At 50.9% G+C, this 18,748-nt stretch overlaps 1 protein-coding gene across 39 annotated transcripts in view; it reads left to right on the top strand.

Moving 5' to 3' along the window:
- The window catches only part of RBFOX3 (RNA binding fox-1 homolog 3), a 523,127-nt gene that overhangs the window by 305,778 nt on the left and 198,601 nt on the right, over nt 1-18,748 (top strand). Inside the window, exon 4 of one of the 39 annotated variants that reach the window (XM_077969036.1) lies at nt 4,019-4,117. The gene's annotated coding sequence lies outside the window, so the exon portion shown is untranslated. 39 annotated transcript variants of the gene reach the window in all.

Here is an 18,748-nt window from a genome sequence, read left to right as displayed (position 1 = left end):
ACGCGAGGCCCTCCTTCTGCGCCCCGAGGTGGCCGCAGCCTATATTTAGGCCTGAGTCGGAAACCTTTATTATACTTGGCACCTGTGCTGTAGGTATGAGCTCATTCTTCTCCCCAGGGATGGCCTTAGCCTATTAATAGCCTTGGCTGAGGTTCTCTCCTTACTCCGAGTGCCAGGAGAGAAAGTGGGTTAATAAATATCAAAGAAAACTCCCTCAGAGAGCCTGGGGCCAGACTCTCCCAGACTCTCCAAGAGTCGTGGATGTCGGGCCCCAGACCAGGAGAGGGGTTCCCTTTTCCCCCAGCCTCTCATCTTCCCCCTGACAGAGGCCCAACGCCCAGGCTGGCAGGTCTGAGCACCGGGCATGGCAAAGCTCTCCTAGGTGCTGTCAAACTGGGGGTAGAGGAGGGCACCCGGCACGGGAGGCCGAGGAGGTTGGCTCAGGTGGGGCTGTTGGCATCTGGGCAGCAGAGAGAGGGAGGCAGGGAGGGCACCCTGGACCTCTGGCACCTTCCTTCTTGCCTGCACCCTCTCACGTCTTTCTGCCGACTCAGCAGCGTGGAAGGGAAAGGGAGGAAGTGACCTTGGGATGGCCCCCGAGGAAGACCCCACCCTCATCCTCTCCCAGGCCTGGAGGCTACGGCAGGAATTGTTAACCTGAGTTGGAAACAGTAAGGCAAGGGAGCCCCAGGAACAAAGCAGTGAGGGGAGGGGCGCTTCCAAGGGCAGGTGTGCCAGGCTGGGCTGGCAGCAGGCTCCATTGCACCTGATTAGCTGAATTCCAAGAGAGTCACACGCGTGCGGGCCGTGGCTGGCGTTCTGCATGGATGTGTGAGGCGCCCTGGCCTGGCGCATTGTCAGCTAGCATTGTTGAATGGCTTGGGTTGGGGAAATGTCTCACAGCCCTGTCTCATTTACTTTCCGCCGTTGCCGTGCGTGGGTGCTCTTAGCAGGACTCAGGGAGGTCACGGCCACCCAGCTGGGAACTGGCCGAGCTGAGGCTCAGGCTGGGGTTATCTGGCCGCAGCAGCCGCTGCCTGTAGGCCTCAGGTCAGGATGTTTTCTATGGAGCATGGGGCCCTGTTGGCTAGATTTCGTCTATGTTTTCTGGCTTTCACCCGCTGGACATGAAGTCAGACTGTGGATGCTGCGGCTTTTGTGAAACTCGACCCTAGCTGAGCTCTAGCACGGCGGCCAGTGATGGCAGAGTTTGGGCAGCCTCCAGTCACTGGCTCGCACAACCGCTGCTCAGGGCTGGACGCTAGAGGCTACGGTAGGTCAGCCCTGGATGGTTAGCCAGGTTGTGCACTCTCAGCTGGTTGTTCTGCTTTCCTTGGAGGGAGGCTGGCTGCCCACGGCAGAGAGGGAATTCAGGCTGAGCAAACGAAAAGGCCTTTTTAAGTTTCATTCAATGGAATTAAAATCTGAAAAATGGCCCAGTGGAGGCTCCCTGCCCTTTCAGGAGTTTGTTCAGCTCAGAGCTGTGCAGCTGGTCCAGCCCCCGCCCCAGCCCACACAGGCTGTATGGGAGGAAGACAAAGGGCCAAGGGAGAGGCAGAAAGATGTGACCATGACTTCCCCAAAGTCTTTCTCCCCTGTTCGGGGGCTCGCTGGAGGGGGCAGCCGAGCGCATTTCACGTCTGTCTGTCCAGAGGAGGCGGACAAGGGGGGCGGGGCTCTGCCCTGTCTTGGGAAATGTAGGTGGAAACACGGGGCTCTGAAACCAAACAGCAAGCCCCGTTGGGATGGCTGTGCGTCGTCTCGATTTTTCTGATTATTTTTAGGGTTTTTTATTTTCTGATTATTTTTAGGGTGGACCCTTTTAGGGTTTCTCATCTGATTCTGTTTTGGGAAGTTGGGTGGGTAGAAAAGAAAAACATAATGATTGAAAGGCAGGACGAAACTGATCCCTTCATCCCAGTAATAGCTACGATGGCAGGGCTTGGCTGGTCGCAGGGTTCCAAGCCCTCTGCCCCCACCTCTCCCTTTCCCCACCACACAGGCAAGAACCCTTTACTGGCTCTGCTTCATCTGCCTGATCTTCAGGAACTGAGCCACTGGGGGCCACCATCGTAGGGGTTGATGATTGATTAAAAATAGCCAGAGCTGTGCTTCCTGCCCTGGCCAGGCGGCAGTCCCCCCACCCCTGCTGAAACAGCATCCTCTGAGAGCAGGGCCACAGCGGAGTCCACCCAGCCCTCTAAGCACGGGGCTCAGGATGGCGTCCGTGGAAAATGATGGAGTGCTCCAGTGTGAGACACGGTGGAGGGAGGAGGCAAGTGAAGGAGGTGAGGGATTTGGTTCTCCCGCAGACACAAGCAGGGGTAAGCAAGACTGTGCCTCGAGAACACGGTGCCCGTTTCACGGCCAGCTCTCCCTCTTGTAACCCAACAGCCACCAGCACCTTCCGAGAATCTTAGAGTTGGAACCAAGAACAGGGACCCCAGGTTTGACTTCCATCCTCTTATTCTAATCCCATCATCTTCCCTCCCCTGGGGTTAGGAGGGTCTGGGGACCTTCAGTAAGATCAATAATTTTCTTTTTCAATTAAAGTCAGGTCAGTATATTTTTATTATTACACAAGAAATAGATGTTTTTCTGGAAAATACAGACAAGAAAAACAAAGAAGCAACAATCTGTCAGAAATAACCATAGCTCACACCTCGGTGCATGTGTGATGTGTGTGTGATCTTCTAGCAATAATTTTTAACCCAAAAGAGTATGAAAATCCCTCTGTAAAAACAGGATCATGCTATATATATTTATATATATACACATATATATCAAAATATATAGGTACCTATGTATATATATTTATATTATATACAAATATATGTACATATATACATATATTTACGTGTATATGTATATACATATATATTTTGTTTTGTAACCTGTTGTTGCTAGACAGTATTCTCAGGAACATATTTCTAGGTTGCTATTAACCTCATTCTTCATGATTGAATATCATTCCATTGCATAGGAAAACCATAACCAGTCCCTCAAGCCTGTTTGCAAATACTGAGACAGGCATTAGCCACCAACCCTATTTCCAAAACGCTATGCTACACTCTAAGAAACGAGAAGATTAATTTTCCAAACAGGAATTAGAAAATGATTATTCACATTATAAAGGAGTCTGCAAACATATACTCCAAAGAGCTTCTTTGAGAAATGGGCTCCCTGGGGCGTTAAAACTTCGTATAATGGATAAAACCCCAAGTCGCAGGCAGCTGTGTAGTGGGTGGTGCATCTGACTTCACGTTCCTTCCCTCGTGGAGATCCTTCCCAGGTCCTCCAGATGCATGTGTGGCCAAGTACACACACACACACACACACACACACAGGCCGACATGCACACATGCATACAAACACGTGCACGCTGTGTGCCGCACACGCAGGTGCATACACACACGTACGTGCACCTAGTGTGTGGAAGCTTCTCTTCATTGTCAGCTGAAAGGTGATGTTAATTAATTCATTATTAATCACATCTATTTATCAGATGGTCTGCCCCTAGCCACTATTCTTGGGGAAGAAACTATCATTTCTCTCTAAAAGATAAAGGGAAATAGATGTTGATGAGTCTGGGCAGGTCAGTGCCTCCAGCCCATGTGACTCATTATTTCAGGAGGCAGACAAACATCAGAAGAGAAAATGCTCAGGGGACTTTTAATAAAATCAGGTTGAAAAGAAACCCAGATCCCTGGCCTGCAGGTTAGAGTCTCCGGGCTCAGCACCTGAGGGGGCACAAGGTGGTGAGCATCTTTGCCCTAACAAGTCCAGCTGAAGACCCCTGAGACCCCCACTTCCCCAAGACCACTCAGAGGATGCTGCCCACAGGCGAAGCGTTTGTGTGTATATTTATGCAACCATATACCACATAAGCAGTAAACATATTTCTGGTATATTTCTATTCAATTTCAGGTATATATATTTCTAAAATAATTTGGTGAATTAAAAAGAGTAGCATAAATGGACTATTATATTTGAGACAAGGTCTCATTCTGTCACACAGGCTGGAGTACAGTAGTGTGATTACAGCTTACTATAGCCTCTAGCCCCAGGCCCAAGCGATCCTCCTACCTCAGCCTCCCAAGTAGCTGGGGCCACAGATGCACACCATCAAAACCAGCTCATTTTTAAATATCTTTTTTTGTAGAGATGGGGTCTCACTATGTTGCCCAAGCTGGCCTCAAACTCCTGGGCTCAAGAAATCCTCCGGCCTTAACTACCCAAAGTGCTGGGATTACAGGCGTAAGCCTCCGTGCCTAGTCAAAATGGACCTTTTAAAGTGAACAACTCAGGGGTATTGAGTACATTCACCACCTCTGTCTCATTCCAAAACATTTCCATCACTCCAAAGGCAAGCCCCTTACTTGGGACTATTTTAAATATTGTTTTGTTTTAAAAGGCATCCCAACTACCACCAGTCAAAACCTTTGCAAACTTGGCCAGGTGCAGTGGCTTAAGCCCGTAATCCCAGCACTTTGGGAGGCCGAGACAGGCAGATCACGAGGTCAGGAGATCAAGACCATCCTGGCTAACACAGTGAAACCCCATCTCACTAAAAAAAAAAAAAAAAAAAAAAAAAAAAATACAGAAAGCTAGCTGGGCGAGGTGGCGGGCGCCTGTAGTCCCAGCTACTCGGGAGGCTGAGGCAGGAGAATGGCGTAAACCCGGGAGGCGGAGCTTGCAGTGAGCCGAGATCCGGCCACTGCACTCCAGCCTGGGCAACAGAGCAAGACTCTGTCTCAAAAAAAAAAAAAAAGCCAAACAAACAAACAAACAAAAAACCTTTGCAAACCAAGGCAAGTTCAATGGTATATAAAGCCTGACACTTGGTATCATTCATTCATTCACCCACTCATTTCTTTCACCATCTATTTTATTTCTTTTTTTTGTTTTGTTTTTTGAGATGGAGTTTTGCTCTTGTTGCCCAGGCTGGAGTGCAATGGTGTGATCTCAGGTTCAAGCGATTCTCCTGCCTCAGCCTCCCAAGTAGCTGGGATTACAGGCGCCTGCTACCACGCCCGGCCAATTTGTTGTGTTTTTAGTAGAGATGGGGTTTCACCATGTTGGCCAAGCTGGTCTCAAGTTCCTGACCTCGTGATCCACCCGCCTCGGCCTCCCAAAGTGCTGGGATTACAGGCATGAGCCGCCGCACCCTGGGTGGAACCCTGGCTCCGTCTTATTAGTGAGTGATCCTGGATCATGTACTTAACCTCTAGGCCTTGGTTTCTTATCCATGAAATGGGACAGTAACGTGTCTCTTGAAGAGCTGTTGATGGAAGGGGAGAGGTATTTGTTTATTGTGTGGGAAGGAATCGGCACAGTGCCCAGCACGCAGTGAGAGCTCAGTGGGTGCCCATGTTTGTTCACACTTGTTTTTAATTATGTTGGAATACGCAGAGCAAAAGCTGACGTCTTGACCATCTTTAGTTCAGTGGTATAAGTGCATTTACGTTGTTGTGCAAAGATCACCACCATCCGTCTCCTGAACTCTTCATCTTGCAAAGCTGAAACTCTGTTCCCATTAAATAATACCCCCCAATTTAGAAACCACCCCGCTCCCCCAGTCCCTAGCAGTCTCCATCCCGCATTCCATCTCTGTGAATGGGATGACTCTAGGGACCTCACGTGAGTGGGATCACACAGTATTTGTCCGTTTGAGTCTGGCTTATTTCACTCAGCACAACATCTTCGGGGCTCATCCACGTTGTGGCCTGTGTCAGGATTTCCTTCCTTTTTAAGGCCCCGTAGGTTCCAATGTATGGGTGGGGGAACCACATTCTGCTTCTCTGTCCATCCCTTGATGGACACCTGGGCTGCTGCCCCCTTTGGCCGCTGGGAGTAGTGCTGCTCCAGGTGGGTCTGGATTTTCATGACTGTCTTGACACTGTGGGATGGAAGATGGACTGACTTGGAAACTCGCCTTGCAGCGAGGTTCTCCTCCCCTGCTTTCTCACACATAAAGGCAGAGCCCGTGAGACTGGCCTGCAGATGGCCTTTAGATGAGCAGGGCCAGAGCCTTGTCAAGGCGACCCTGAGTGCCAGACTGTTCGGAGTACACCTCTGTGGTCTCAGTCTTGAAAACACACATGCCACCGAGGCAATGTTCCCCTTGGGGCTACACAAGGCTTATCACTCTGGGAGACTTTGTCTTCTATTAGCCACTCAACCAGAGGGGTTCCAAGTCCGGGTGTGGCCCAGATGGACAACTCACGGCCCCGAGGGCTGGGCCTAATTGAAGGGCTTGGTCCACATGTACAAAGTCCTTCTTGACATAACGGGCTGGGACCAAGAAAGTCCCATACATTACATAGGCTGGGACCCAGAGAGTGGCCTCTGAGGCTCTCCCAGGTCCATCCCAGCAGGGGAGCATCTCCTAGCCAGAGGCCCCTCCCTGGGGCCTACGTATGTTAAAACGAACGTAGTGCGGGGACTGGGAAGGGGTGATCTGGTGGCCCGCGATATTTCAAGAGGTGATGGTGAGGAAAAGGGGCATGTTCTCCCAAAGTCAAGGCCGGAGTCAGGGCCCTGCATCAGCCCTGGTAGCTATGCCTCCCCTGTTTGGGACTTTGTTTATAAAAGCTTTGTGGCCACCTCAGGAAGAATTTTCTGAAAAGGAAGCACTGCAATGTCCATTTTCTCCCAAGACCCATTCATCTCTTCTAGAAACTTAAAATATACGTGCAGCCCCGGGTGCCTCACCAAGGTCTCCGGTGCAGAGGCACAGGGTCACGTCTGGGTGTCCCCCAGAGTCTTGAAACGTCAGCTTGGAAACTAGATCCCCTGAGGCATTCATCACATCAGGCAAAACAACCATAATAATAATAGTCACAGCAATATCGTCTTTATCCAAAATGGTCTCTCCATCAGCTCTGGTAGAACACGCCAGTCCACGTTGCCCTGGCCTCCTGGTTCCGTCACTGACTGTCTGGTAGGTCTTTCTGCTGTTCACGGTTAAGCTTATTTAACCCACACAGATTCTCCCCTCCTCCACGGTTTTCTCCCAAAGTCTATTTCTCTATTTCCTTTTTATTAAGAAATCAAAGATTTTTTTTTTTTTTAATCAGGGCTCAAATTAGCAGGATCACATCTCCCCACTTCGGATAGAATCACCTACTTTCCTTTCTGATTCTTCCCATCTCCACTGGATTCTGGGTATTTCTCAGGGCAATATTGAATGCTTGGGACCCATATCAATTTCTGGGGGCTGCAACAACACAGCACAGACAGGGTGGCCCCGGCAATGGAAATTTCTTCTCTCGTGGCTCCAGAGGCTGGAAGTCCAAGATCAAGATGTTGGCAGGAACCGGGCACAGTGGCTCACGCCTGTAATCCCAGCACTTTTGGAGGACAAAGTGGGCAGATCACTGGAGGTCAGGAGTTTGAGACCAGCCAGGCCAACATGGCAAAACACTTTCTCTACCAAAAATACAAAAGTTAGCCAGGTGTGCTGGCAGGTTCCTGTAAGCCCAGCCACTCGGGAGGCTGAGGCGGGAGAATTTCTGGAACCTGGGAGGCGGAGGTTGCAGTGAGCCCAGATCATGCCACTGCACTCCAGCCTGGGCCACAGAGTGAGACTCTGTCTCAGAAAAAAAAAAAAAGATGTCGGCAGATTCCTTTGGAGGCCTAATCAAGGAAAGCCCATGTGGAGTATTAAGGAGCTGGCTAAACAGAGATGCTGGAGGCGGGCACATGGCCGTTCCCCTTGGCATGTAGATGCCGTCTTCTCCGTGTCCTCATGTGACCATCCCTCTGTCTGCATCCGTCCTAATCTCCTCTTCCAGAGACCAGTCACTTTGGATTAGGACTCACCCTAATTAACTCAGTTTAGCCAAATTACCCTTTCGAAGTCCATATCTCTAAATACAGTTGTCCCTTGGTATCCTCAGGGGGTTAGTTCCAGAAACCCTACAATCCGATGATGCTCAAGCCCCTGGTATGAAATGGCATGGCCTCTGCATGTCACCCCCGTGCATCCTCCCGTACACCCAGTATGAAATGGCGTGGCCTCTGCGTGTAACCCACGTGCTTCCTCCGGTACCCCAGAGACCACCTCTAGGTGAGGCACAAGGCCTCATACAATGTAGATGCCATGAAAGTAGCAATTACACTGTATTTTTTCACTTCTGTTATTTGTATTGTTGTATCATTGTTTTTATTTATTTTTCTAATACTTTTGATCTGTGGTTGGTTTAAGCCATGGATGCAGAACTCTAAGATCCAGACGGCTGCCTGTACAGTCCCATTTTAAGGAACCGGTGGTTAGGACTTCAATGTAGGAATTTTGAAGGCACAAAACTCAGCCCCTAACAGAGCCCGATGACCTCCAGGGTTGTGTCTGGGTGTGCTGGACAGGGTTTGCCGGGTTTCCTTTCAGGAATGGGACCCGCCCCCACATCCCGCCCTCTCTGGCCTCTGTTTTGCCAGCACCGAGATACCGCACCTGGCCTCTTATTTATGAGTTCATTTCCCATGTCCCTCCCATATTTCCGAGGCCAGCCGCATATGCCACCAGGGAAGATTTCAGCAATGCTGAATCCAAACAAACCTCTCCAGTTACAGACTCCCGTCCTCCCACCTCCCAGCCTTGCATCAGCAGGCCGCTGTCTGGTGCCACCACCCAGCCCTGATCGATCGTGCCACCAACGCGGTCTGTTTGCTGCTGTCTTGTCCTGCCATCAAGGTCAACATCACTCGCATCCAACAGCAGTGGCATGTTGCAGTGTTGCCCACACCACAGCCCTCCACCCACTTCCACTTCATTGGTTGAAAAACCGCTCCGGCTCCACGCCCCCACCTCTGACACCTCAAACTCAGGGTATATAAGTGGGGGCAGTGTCAAGAGGTGGGGCCCCCAGCTTCTCCAGCTGGACCCTGCCTGCGAGACGACCCTGGGATCTCAGGGGGAACCTTCTGACACATCACTGGCCTGAGATGGCTTTATCGGCAGGTTCTGGGGCTGCAATGCCCTGCTGTTCTCCTGGTGTGCTGCATTCCACCAAGTTTGGTGACCTGGTGGCTGCAGAATCTTCCTGACCCTCTCCATCAAGTGAAGCATTGGCTTGCTGACCGCTGCACCCTTGGTCATGCTGCATCCTGGCCTGGAAAGCCCTTGTTAGTCAAAAGTTGCTTGTCTTCTGATATTTAATCCAGGTGTCCTCTCCTGGAGAAGGTAGCCCCAACTCTCCCAGCGCCGCCTCTCTGCTTTCTGCGCTCACCTATCATGAAGCCAGCCTATGCCTCCAGTCTCTTCTCTACCAGGAACGAGCAGCTAAAAGCCGAGATTTGTTGCAGTTTAGCTTTGTCCCCCACCCACGCCTTCACAGTGCCCGGCACTTATTTGGTGTTTAATAAACTGCCCATTAAATGCAGGCATAGCTCCTTTACCTTGGGGTGTTACTCGATGGGGTGCTGCAAAGTAGCTGTAGATGCTTTTCTGACTTCCAGAAGACATTTCCAGTGCTCCTGGACTTGCTTGGTCTAAGCTGGCTCACATCTACTTTTAGCTGTTTGCTCTGAGATGCTGCTGAGTCCAATGACTTAACCCGAATGCATTTTATATTTGCTTGATGGCAAACTCTCCACAAGGAGAAACTTCCAGAATGGGACACTAATACCCGTTACATTTTCCCAGACACATGCTTTGTTTGTAATTCATGGGCTTTTTTTTTTTATTTGACCATTTGAATATAGTCAGACAAATAGGCTTTTCTGCTCAACTGTCTAGAACAATTTCTAAAGAGTAGCTGGAGTGAGGTGGGGAAGCACCCAGTGCCTGAGTCACCCTATCCGCTCCTGTGGCCCAATTCCAAGGGCATAACTTCCTGAGGGCCACCCCCAAGTGGGCTGGGACCTATGGACTGGTCAGTGTGGCCAGCTGTGTTTATTATAAATAAACATGACTTGGGCCTGACCCCCACGTCACTGAGAAAGGCACACTGTGCCCTGGCCTGTGGCCACCTGCTTTGTGGCAGGCACTGGGCCAGATTTACAGTGTCTGTCCTACATCAGCTTTGCTTCTTTCTCCTGGAGGTCAGAGCCCAGCCTGCTCCTGGGACCCTGGGACTGCTGATTGGAAGGGGTCTCAGTGGTACCAGGGGGATGGCCTAAGGAATCCATGTCACCAGGGAGAGATGAACCTCACCTGCTCTACTAGTTCCCCTTGGGGCTGGCCTGGGACATGCAGCAGCACCCCAGCTTTGGTGCTTCCCAAAGGCACACAGCCCTTCACAGGGCTGGCTCACACAAGGCTGGCACCTTGGCCATAGATAAGCCTGCCTGGGAGGCTGGATCCCAAGGGGCCCATGGAAGGAGCACTCACTGAGTCCCTAGATGGGAGTCCAGGGTGTCAGCAGTTTGTTGGGAGTCATTCTCATTCAGCTTTTATGTGACCCCAGTCCCCAGCTCATGGCTGCTCAGAGAAGAGGAGGCTCTGCCAAGCTCCAGATGGGGCAGGTAGTGGGCCTTGGATGTCACTTTAAGAAAATGAATAAACACAGAGCAAGACACTGGCCAAGATCAGGAGAAAAAAGTCAGAGCTGGTGGGGAGAAGAGGGGCAGGAGGAGAAAGAAGTGGGTGAGGGGGAGGAGGAAGAGGAGAGGGAGGGGAAGACAGGAGGAGGAAGAAGAGGAGGAGGGAGGGGGAGGAGGGAGAGGGGATGAGGAGGAAGGAAAGGAGGAGAAGAAGAGGAGGAGGAGGAAGGAGGAGAAGCGGGAGGAGGGGGAGGAGGACTGGGAGGAGGAAGAGGAGGAGAAGTAGGGAGAAGGAAAAGAAAGAGGAGGAGGGAGAGGAGGAGAAGGAGAGGAGGAGGAAAAGAAGGAGGAAGGACAAGAGGAGGAGAAGACAGAGGAGGAGGAGAAAGAAGAAAAAAGGAAGAGGAGGAAGGGGAGGAGGGAGAGGAGGGAGCAGGGAGAGTCTACAGCTGGTGTGTGTGGAGGAAGCAAACCTCCCAGGCTGGAGGCCAGGTATGGACTCTTCTATTGGGCATTTTCCTGGGAGCCTGGCTCCCCAGGGAGGGGTTAGATGGGGTCTACCCTACTCCAGTCGGGACTGTGCCTGTTCTTCAGCGTGTCCCTTTTGCTGATGTTCTCACTACACTTGTCATTTTTATATGCAGAGGTAACAAAGTAGGCCCATAGAGCAACAAAACACAGCCCAGCTCTGGCGAACAATGTGATTATTATGTAATGAGATGAGTCCCTCAACCTCATAAGAAATCAAAATCAGATTGTGTGTGTGTGTGTGTGTGTGTGTGTGTGTGTGTGTATGCGTGTGTATGTTTATGACTTTTTGTGGGGTGGGAGTTAAAATTTTCTTTTAATTTTTTGCAGATGGCAGGTCATTTTTTAAAAAGTTCTTTTACATTTTCCTTTTTGCATCTGTGCACTGGGGAGCCCCATAAATTTGGAGCTGTGAAATCTGGCTGTGTCAGCAGCCTGCAAAATGAATTGATATTAAATGCAACAAAAGTCTCTAATTCACCCCATTGCTCCCCTGCCCTCTTCTATCCCCTTCTTGACACCCCTCCCCCAGGCCCAGCCCCACCCAGCTGTAATTGGGAAATGGAAGAATGAAGGTGGCCGTCAGTACTGCTGGGCCACTGGGAATGACGCTGGCTCATCTATTATTTAAGTCTCATCAATTAAGTATAATTTACAAATAACTGCCCTTCCCCATGCCGTGCCACAGACAGACCCAAACATACTGCACAGTCCCCACTCCCAGTGCTGCTCTCACCCTTCCTCAAATGCACCCCATGCTTTGCAGCCAGGGAAGGGAAGGTACCAGATCCCACCCTCAAGCTGTGCCTGGCCAGCTTGGCTCATCCATCCTTCTGGGATGGAACCAGGGTGCTGAGGGAGCAGGGGGAGCTGACAGTGGGGCAGGGCAGGAAACCAAGTGTGATGTGGTGAGAATGGCTGAAAACTCGGAGAAAAACAAATCAAACAAAATGTAAGCCAACAACTTCTGATCTTTCCATCAGTACATGACTTTACCCGCACTCAGACCCTGAGTGAGGCATTGCTCATCCCAGGCTGCCTATGGGAAGCCCCTCCCCTTCCCTGAGCTGGAAGGCACTTGCTGGAAAGGAATTGGCTCCCACCCGAAGTGGACAGAGCTGCCAAGGTGGCGGGCATCCCTCCCTCGCTTCCTCACCTTGCCAGGTTGTGCATTAATTTTTTTCTCCTGCTCTCCCTACAAAACGAATCTTGATTTAAGAAATCAGACCTGGCAGCTGTGTCTCGTCCTTAACATGCTCCAATTGCCAGGGTATGGAAAATCTGCTGTGGGCGGGCAGGATTGCCTTTAAATGCATTTCTAGCACTGTGGATTTAGCGAGGACACACGAGGCAGATTTTGTCTGCATGCTGCGTGGCTCATGGGCCCCAGCCACTGGTGCCAGGTCAAACCGCGGCCTCTGAGAAGATTCCCAAATCCAAGCACATTCCCTGGGGCCATCTTCTCTCACATGGAGTCTCTGACCCTGGCCGAGAGTGCTAGGAAAGGCAAGCTAGACTTCAAACAACACAGAAACACATCACAGTCGAAGTGGAAGACCACACTGCCTGAACTGGCCGCTGATCTCTTCCATAACAAGGTCTCACCCACCCCCAAAAGAAAATCTCTTCCTCTTGATGGACAAAACTTTAGAAAGCTCTTCAAATCAAGAGTTGGCAGGGAAATGAATTAAAGCAAGCGACAAGCCATCATGCTTTGGATTTAATGGAGGCAGATCTTCAGTGGCATGAGCCTTCCTGAGCACTGGTCGCTGTTTCCAGGTGATAAATGTGTATCCCGTGGGGTATGGGGCAGAGCTGAACCAAGGCCTCCTCCACGTAGCCCCCAGTCCTGAGTTCGGCCGCGCGGCTTGCAGCGCCTCCCACCCGCGGGTCACTGTCCTTGGTGCTGAACTCCTGCCTTCCCCCATTCCACGTCTTCCCAGTTTCTCCAATAAGCAAAGGTATCTAGCGGGGCGTGGTGGCTCACGCTTGTAATCCCAGTCGCGGCAGGCGGGTCATTTGAGGTCAGGAGTTCGAGACCAGCCTGGCCAATATGGTGAAACCCTGTCTCTACTGAAAATACAAAAATTAGCTGGGCATGGTGGTGGGCACCTGTAGTCCCAGCTACTGGGGAGGCTGAGGCAGGAGAATGACTTGAGCCTGGAAGGTGGAGGTTGCAGTGAGCAGAGATCACACCACTGTATTCCAGCCTGGGAGACAAAGTGAGACTCCATCCAAAAACAAAACAAAACAAAACAAAAGTGTCTGCTACCGGAGTTCAGCACAGACACTCAAGGCTAGAACTGGGTGAAAGGTACCACCCCATCTAATCCGATGAACTTGCTCTCCAGTCCAGGATTCTGCTGAGGGGTCTTAAGTGCAGATAAACTGTTAGGGAAGAGCAGCGGCTTGTTGGAGAGGAATAGAAAACTGGTTCAATTTGCTTTTCTGACTCTGTAAGGCAGGCAGGTGGCCCCACTTGAAACGCATAGTAGGCTGCAGTATGAATCTGTACCTGCTCTGTGTGACTCTGTACCTGCTCTGTGTGACTCTGTACCTGCTCTGGATGAATCTGTACCTGCTCTGTGTGAATCTGTACCTGCTCTGGATGAATCTGTACCTGCTCTGGATGAATCTGTACCTGCTCTGGAAGTCAGACAGGTGACTCCATGAGACTATGCCATTGCTTCCCCTGCCCTAGCTGACCCCATGCTGGCCGAGGGTCTTTCTCAGCCCTGTTTCATCTCTCCATCCTGTAACAGCAGCTAGGGCTGAAATCCTAATCAGAATGAGTCCCCGACAGCCTCCCTATATTTCTCTTCTCCTTCATCTGGCTCATTTGTAGGCCATGCCACTGCTACAGGGCAGCCTTCCTGCTTATCTCTCAGACCCCAAAGCAGCAGGTTATCTAAAGCAAGAATGGTTCAGGCTGGGCAAGTGGCTCATGCCTGTAAACCCAGCACTTTGGGAGGTCGAGGCAGGCGGATCACCTGAGGCCAGGAGTTCAAGACCAACCCAGCCAACATGGCGAAGCCCCATCTCTGCTAAAAATACAAAAATTAGCCAGTCATGGTGGTGCGTGTCTGTAATCCCAGCTACTCGGGAGGCTGAGGCAGGAGAATCACTTGAACCAGAAAGTGGAGGTTGCAATGAGCCAAGATTGTGCCACTGCACTCCGGCCTGGGAGACACAGTGAGGAAGGAAGGAATGAAGAAAAGGAAGGAAGGAAGGAAGGAAGGAAGGAAGGAAGGAAGGAAGGAAGGAAGGAAGAAAAGGAAGGAAGGAAGGATGGAAGCAAGGAAGGAAGGAAGGAATGAAGGAAGGAAGGGAGGGAGGGAGGAAGGGAAGAAAAGGAGAAAGAAAAGGAGAAAAGGGGAAAAGGGAAAGGTAAAAGAAGGAGAGGGAGGGGAGGGAGGGAAGGAAGGGAGGGAGAGAGGAAGGAAGGAAGGAAGGAAGGAAGGAAGGAAGGAAGGAAGGAAGGAAGGAAGGATCAGTCTTGATGTGAGCAGCAGACAAACAACTTGGGATATTTTTGTTGACCCCATGTGAGCTTGAGCAGGTCACTTTACCCTCTAAATTCTCAGTTTTCTTACCTGTTAAATGGAGATAATGACATGTGCTCTGTTGACCTTCCAGGTCTGATGGAAGGGTCAAATGAGGCAATACCTTTAAGTGACTTTGAAAAACTATGAAAGATAATATAAATATGAGGCATTACTAACAGCAGCACTGTAAAATAGAAGCACTTCTCAGACTTTGGTCTGTGATGTTCCAGTCAAGCAAACTCTTCAGGGGCCTCTTTTCAAGGGGGATGAAAGGTGGGGGCAGATATAAAAACCCCATAAAACCAAAGCAAAGCCTCCAGGGAGGAATTGTCTTTTATACCAATTCCCAAAAGAAAGGCCAAATTCCAAAATGAAGTCTGTTTGCTTCTTACTTTCCTAATATAAAGAGAATGGGTGATTTTCCCCCCAAATGCAGTTTCATGTTGGTGAAATCAGAATACAACAGTAGGGTCTCTAGCGGCAGAATTGAGCGGAGGAAAGAAAGCAAAATGATCTCTTCTAAGCATTTGACATACTGCTGTTCCCTCATTACACAGCAAGAGCAGCCCATGCTGTCCTCCGCAGCATCAAACACTTCTGCGGGCAGCACACTGGGTGTGTGTGTGTGTGTGCGTGCGCGCGCACGTGTGCATGTGTGTGTGTGGGTACAGTGCTGAGTTTAAGTGTGAGTGTAAACATGTTCCATTATAGACTAACATTTTAATTCCTTTTTTCAACCAGTATTCATTAAGAACCTTCCATGAGCTGGGGCCATGCTAGCGACTGGTGCTACAGTCCCCTTGTCCCCTGGTTGATCTTGGTTAGTGGGGAGATAGCATAGACAAGGAAGGCACCGTGGAATAAGTGCTATCCTGGAGGTGTGAGGGGTCCTGACACTCGTGGGGTCTGTGAAGATGCACGTGAGTGGGATTTTATCTGCCCTTCCTTACCCTGGCTTTGCTCTTAGTCCCCACCTGGAGCTGTTCTTCAGGTCCTGTGACATATCCTGGCGCCAGGCATCTCCTGGCTTCCTGTGGTTTTCAGACAACCCCTCTATTACCACAGTATGATTACTGGAAGATTCATAGTAATTCAGAGCAACCCCAAAATATTGATCACCAGAGAAAGCCCTGGAATGAGAGGTGGGGTAAATTGGTGAGGGAGCTCCATGGCTGGCTTTGGGGGTCCTAAGCTGCAGCATCTCAGTGGGGGTGGAGGCTGGCTATAGTTAAACCCATGCCTCCAACCCAGGATTGAGACTTGGGCATTGTGAAATTCAAGGTTCAGCTCCATGGTGAAGTTTTTATGTGGGAATTAGCTAAATCACATGGCGCCCTAGTTTTTTATAGCCAGCCTGCAAAGGTAGTTCCCTTGCTTGCTCCTGAACACAGGGGAACCACATGGGGCCATCTAGAAAGGCTCCAGGAGTTGCCAGGGGAGAGGGGCTGTGTACTGTCTGTGTTCTGTGAACACAGGGACTCTTCCACACTGCTGCCTGTCCCTGAGAACAGAGATCAAGGCAGACTTCAGAGAAAACTCCCTGTTTGGTCCTGCCTCCCTGGGCAGTGAGCCATTCCGGCTCTGCAGACCCTGTTACTGATGCAATAAGGGACTGTGAGGCTCAAGTGGGTGGACGCATGACACGGGGCTCTGAGTGTGCCCTCAGCCCCATTCTTCCTGCCCAGAGGAGAAGCATCCCCGACCAAGAGCTTTTGCAAGACTTCAATAAATTGCCACACTCGAAGCCAAGGGCTACAGATTCCTACTGTATTTAATGTCAGATCCATGCAGACCAGCCAACTGAACACAGCCTCACAGCAACTTTCTTATCTCCCACACTAACCCAGCTGATGGAGTTACCCCAGAATCCAAAATGCGGCACTGCAGAGCAAGCTCTCGCTCTTTTCCTCATACCCAGGGCACATCTGAGAGAGAAAATAACCTCACAACGAATGCTCCAGTGATCCTATGGTTTAATGCCCTGGCCATCAGAGTTGACATTTATGCTATTAATTTTAAAACATGTCATTTCTTCTCTATAAACTTCAGCGCATTTTTGACCCACTAAATAACTCTCTTCCTCAACTGCAGGCTGGTATTTCATCACAGTCTTTCTCTCCTCCAGCCCCCAATACCACACCTTTCATTTGCCTTTCCTCTCCCGAAGTCCCAGGAGAGGGGTGGGAAGCACTGGGAGAGGTTAGGCAAGCTAATCCTTCCAGAAAGGCAGAGAACCACGCAGGCTGAGCTGAGCTGAGCTGCCTGCTGCAGCTGCCCCTCGCCCCAGCAGATTCCAATCCAAGCACACAGCTATTTCTGGGAGAAGACAGCCAGCGGTGTCAAGGGCAGAGTGGCCGGGGCTGAGGGCACAGAAGAATTGATTTCGCGTATAAGGTGGAGCCTCTCCAGCCACCAGTCAGCAAACCCAGAGGAGAAGCCTCTGGAGGCGCGACGAGACGCATGTAACTGTGCCTGTCCGTCTGCCTTGTCAGAAATGATTGCTTCTCTGATTTGGGTAAACATTCATCCTAAATATCATTTATTTCCCTCAGGCCTGACTTCCGAAGGCCCTTAGCAAGGGTCGTTTGTGTCAACCTCAGACTCCGTTTGCTAACTGCTAGCTCTCGGAGCCCTTCCCTTGGCTATACCGAGAACGAACGTGGCAACAGCAGGCGTGTATTGAACTGCTCCCCAGGCACCAGGCGTGAGGCGAAGAGTCACACACGGGCTGTGCTTTCGGGTCCCCACAGGAAGCCCGTGACGCTGTCAGAGCATGGAGAATCACGAATCTTTACTTTCCAGATGGGGAAACTGAGGCCCTTAGAGGCTCAGTGGCTTGTCTGGGCCCACACAGCTAGCAAGGACTCCAACCCAGCTGGCTCACCCCAGAGCTTGCATTCCTAGCCACGAGCCATCCCGCCTCTCATTCCTTCCCTCCCTTTTCCTTTGCCATCTTCATGAACCTCCCAAGAGGCCTCCTTCACAAGGCTCCATGATGCCTCCTCCAGCCTGAGAAGGTTCCCCTTCCAGACACTGGTATGTGAGGACCTCCCTAAAGCACGTTCTTGTCTCCCATGACCTGCCTCCCCTCCAAGGAGCTTCCAGTGCCTGGAAAACTTCTGCTCACCCCTTCAGACCCCTTGGGCATCTTGCTTCTCCTCCACCTTCTGTCTGAACCCTCTGGGAACTCACCTGTTGGAGGTGTGTCTGTTTAGAGACAAGGGCCTGTTTCCCTTCCATCCATTTTAGGGGCGGGGTTAGAGCAGTCCCTGGCCACCCCTAGCCCGGTGTTATTAGTTATTTTTAGCAATCAATGTTATTGATGTCATGTTCACTACAGAAAGCCACCAGAGAGCTGTTCTTCCAACTCATTACATTTAGAGTTGAACTATCCCCTTTTTATATAAATCCTGACACATAAAGATAAAATACGCCACTTTCTGGGGGAAGCTCTAAACCGGAGACCAGGAGCTGGGAGGCAGCTTTGAGTGCCGGAAGCAGCTTTAAAGATAACTCCAAAGGGGGAAAGCCCCAGAGGGCTGTTCCCTGAGCCAGGAACTGGGACCAGAGAGTTAACATCGTGCCTGGAAAAAGCACAGTCCCTGGGCTGTCACCCACACAAAAGGAAGAAGTCAGGGGAAGCTGTGGCTTGAACAGAAAAGACAGATAATTTCTGGGGACCTTAGCTCTGAAGTCAGGGGCGAAGGCCGGCCAAGGGCTTGGCAGGGGCTGGGTGCTGGGTTCCTTCTGTAGCTGCTGATGGCTGATGCCTCAGATCTGCCAAGTCTGAGCCTGCCAGATGCCAGTGCTCGCTGGTCTATAAAGCTGGTCCTGGGTGTCAACGCTAAGTTCCGGGGCAGAAATAGGTCTGAGCTTTGGAGAACACTCTAACCTTCGCCATCCCTCTGCCTTGAAGGGGCTGAAGCTTGGGCCAGCCACGGGGCTCCAGATGGCTCTTGCCACACGTAACCCGCCGACTCGGGCCTGAGACTTCGACGTGGGCAGAGGCTGTGCTGAAACTATTGGAGAGGCCTGGTATCCCTGGCTGTGCATAGGGGGTTGTCTTTTGGGATCTGGGGAGCAGCCGAAGGTTAGAGATGACAGGTTCTGGTGGTCACTTTCCAAATGTGATAATGACAGGACAGCTGTGAGTGACTCCCCCCAACTGTCCCCGTGGATGCAACATCCCC

This window comes from Macaca mulatta, chromosome 16, assembly GCF_049350105.2.
Source record: "Macaca mulatta isolate MMU2019108-1 chromosome 16, T2T-MMU8v2.0, whole genome shotgun sequence".
Taxonomy (NCBI): Eukaryota; Metazoa; Chordata; class Mammalia; order Primates; family Cercopithecidae; genus Macaca; species Macaca mulatta.
This window is presented reverse-complemented; position numbering and strand designations above follow the sequence as displayed.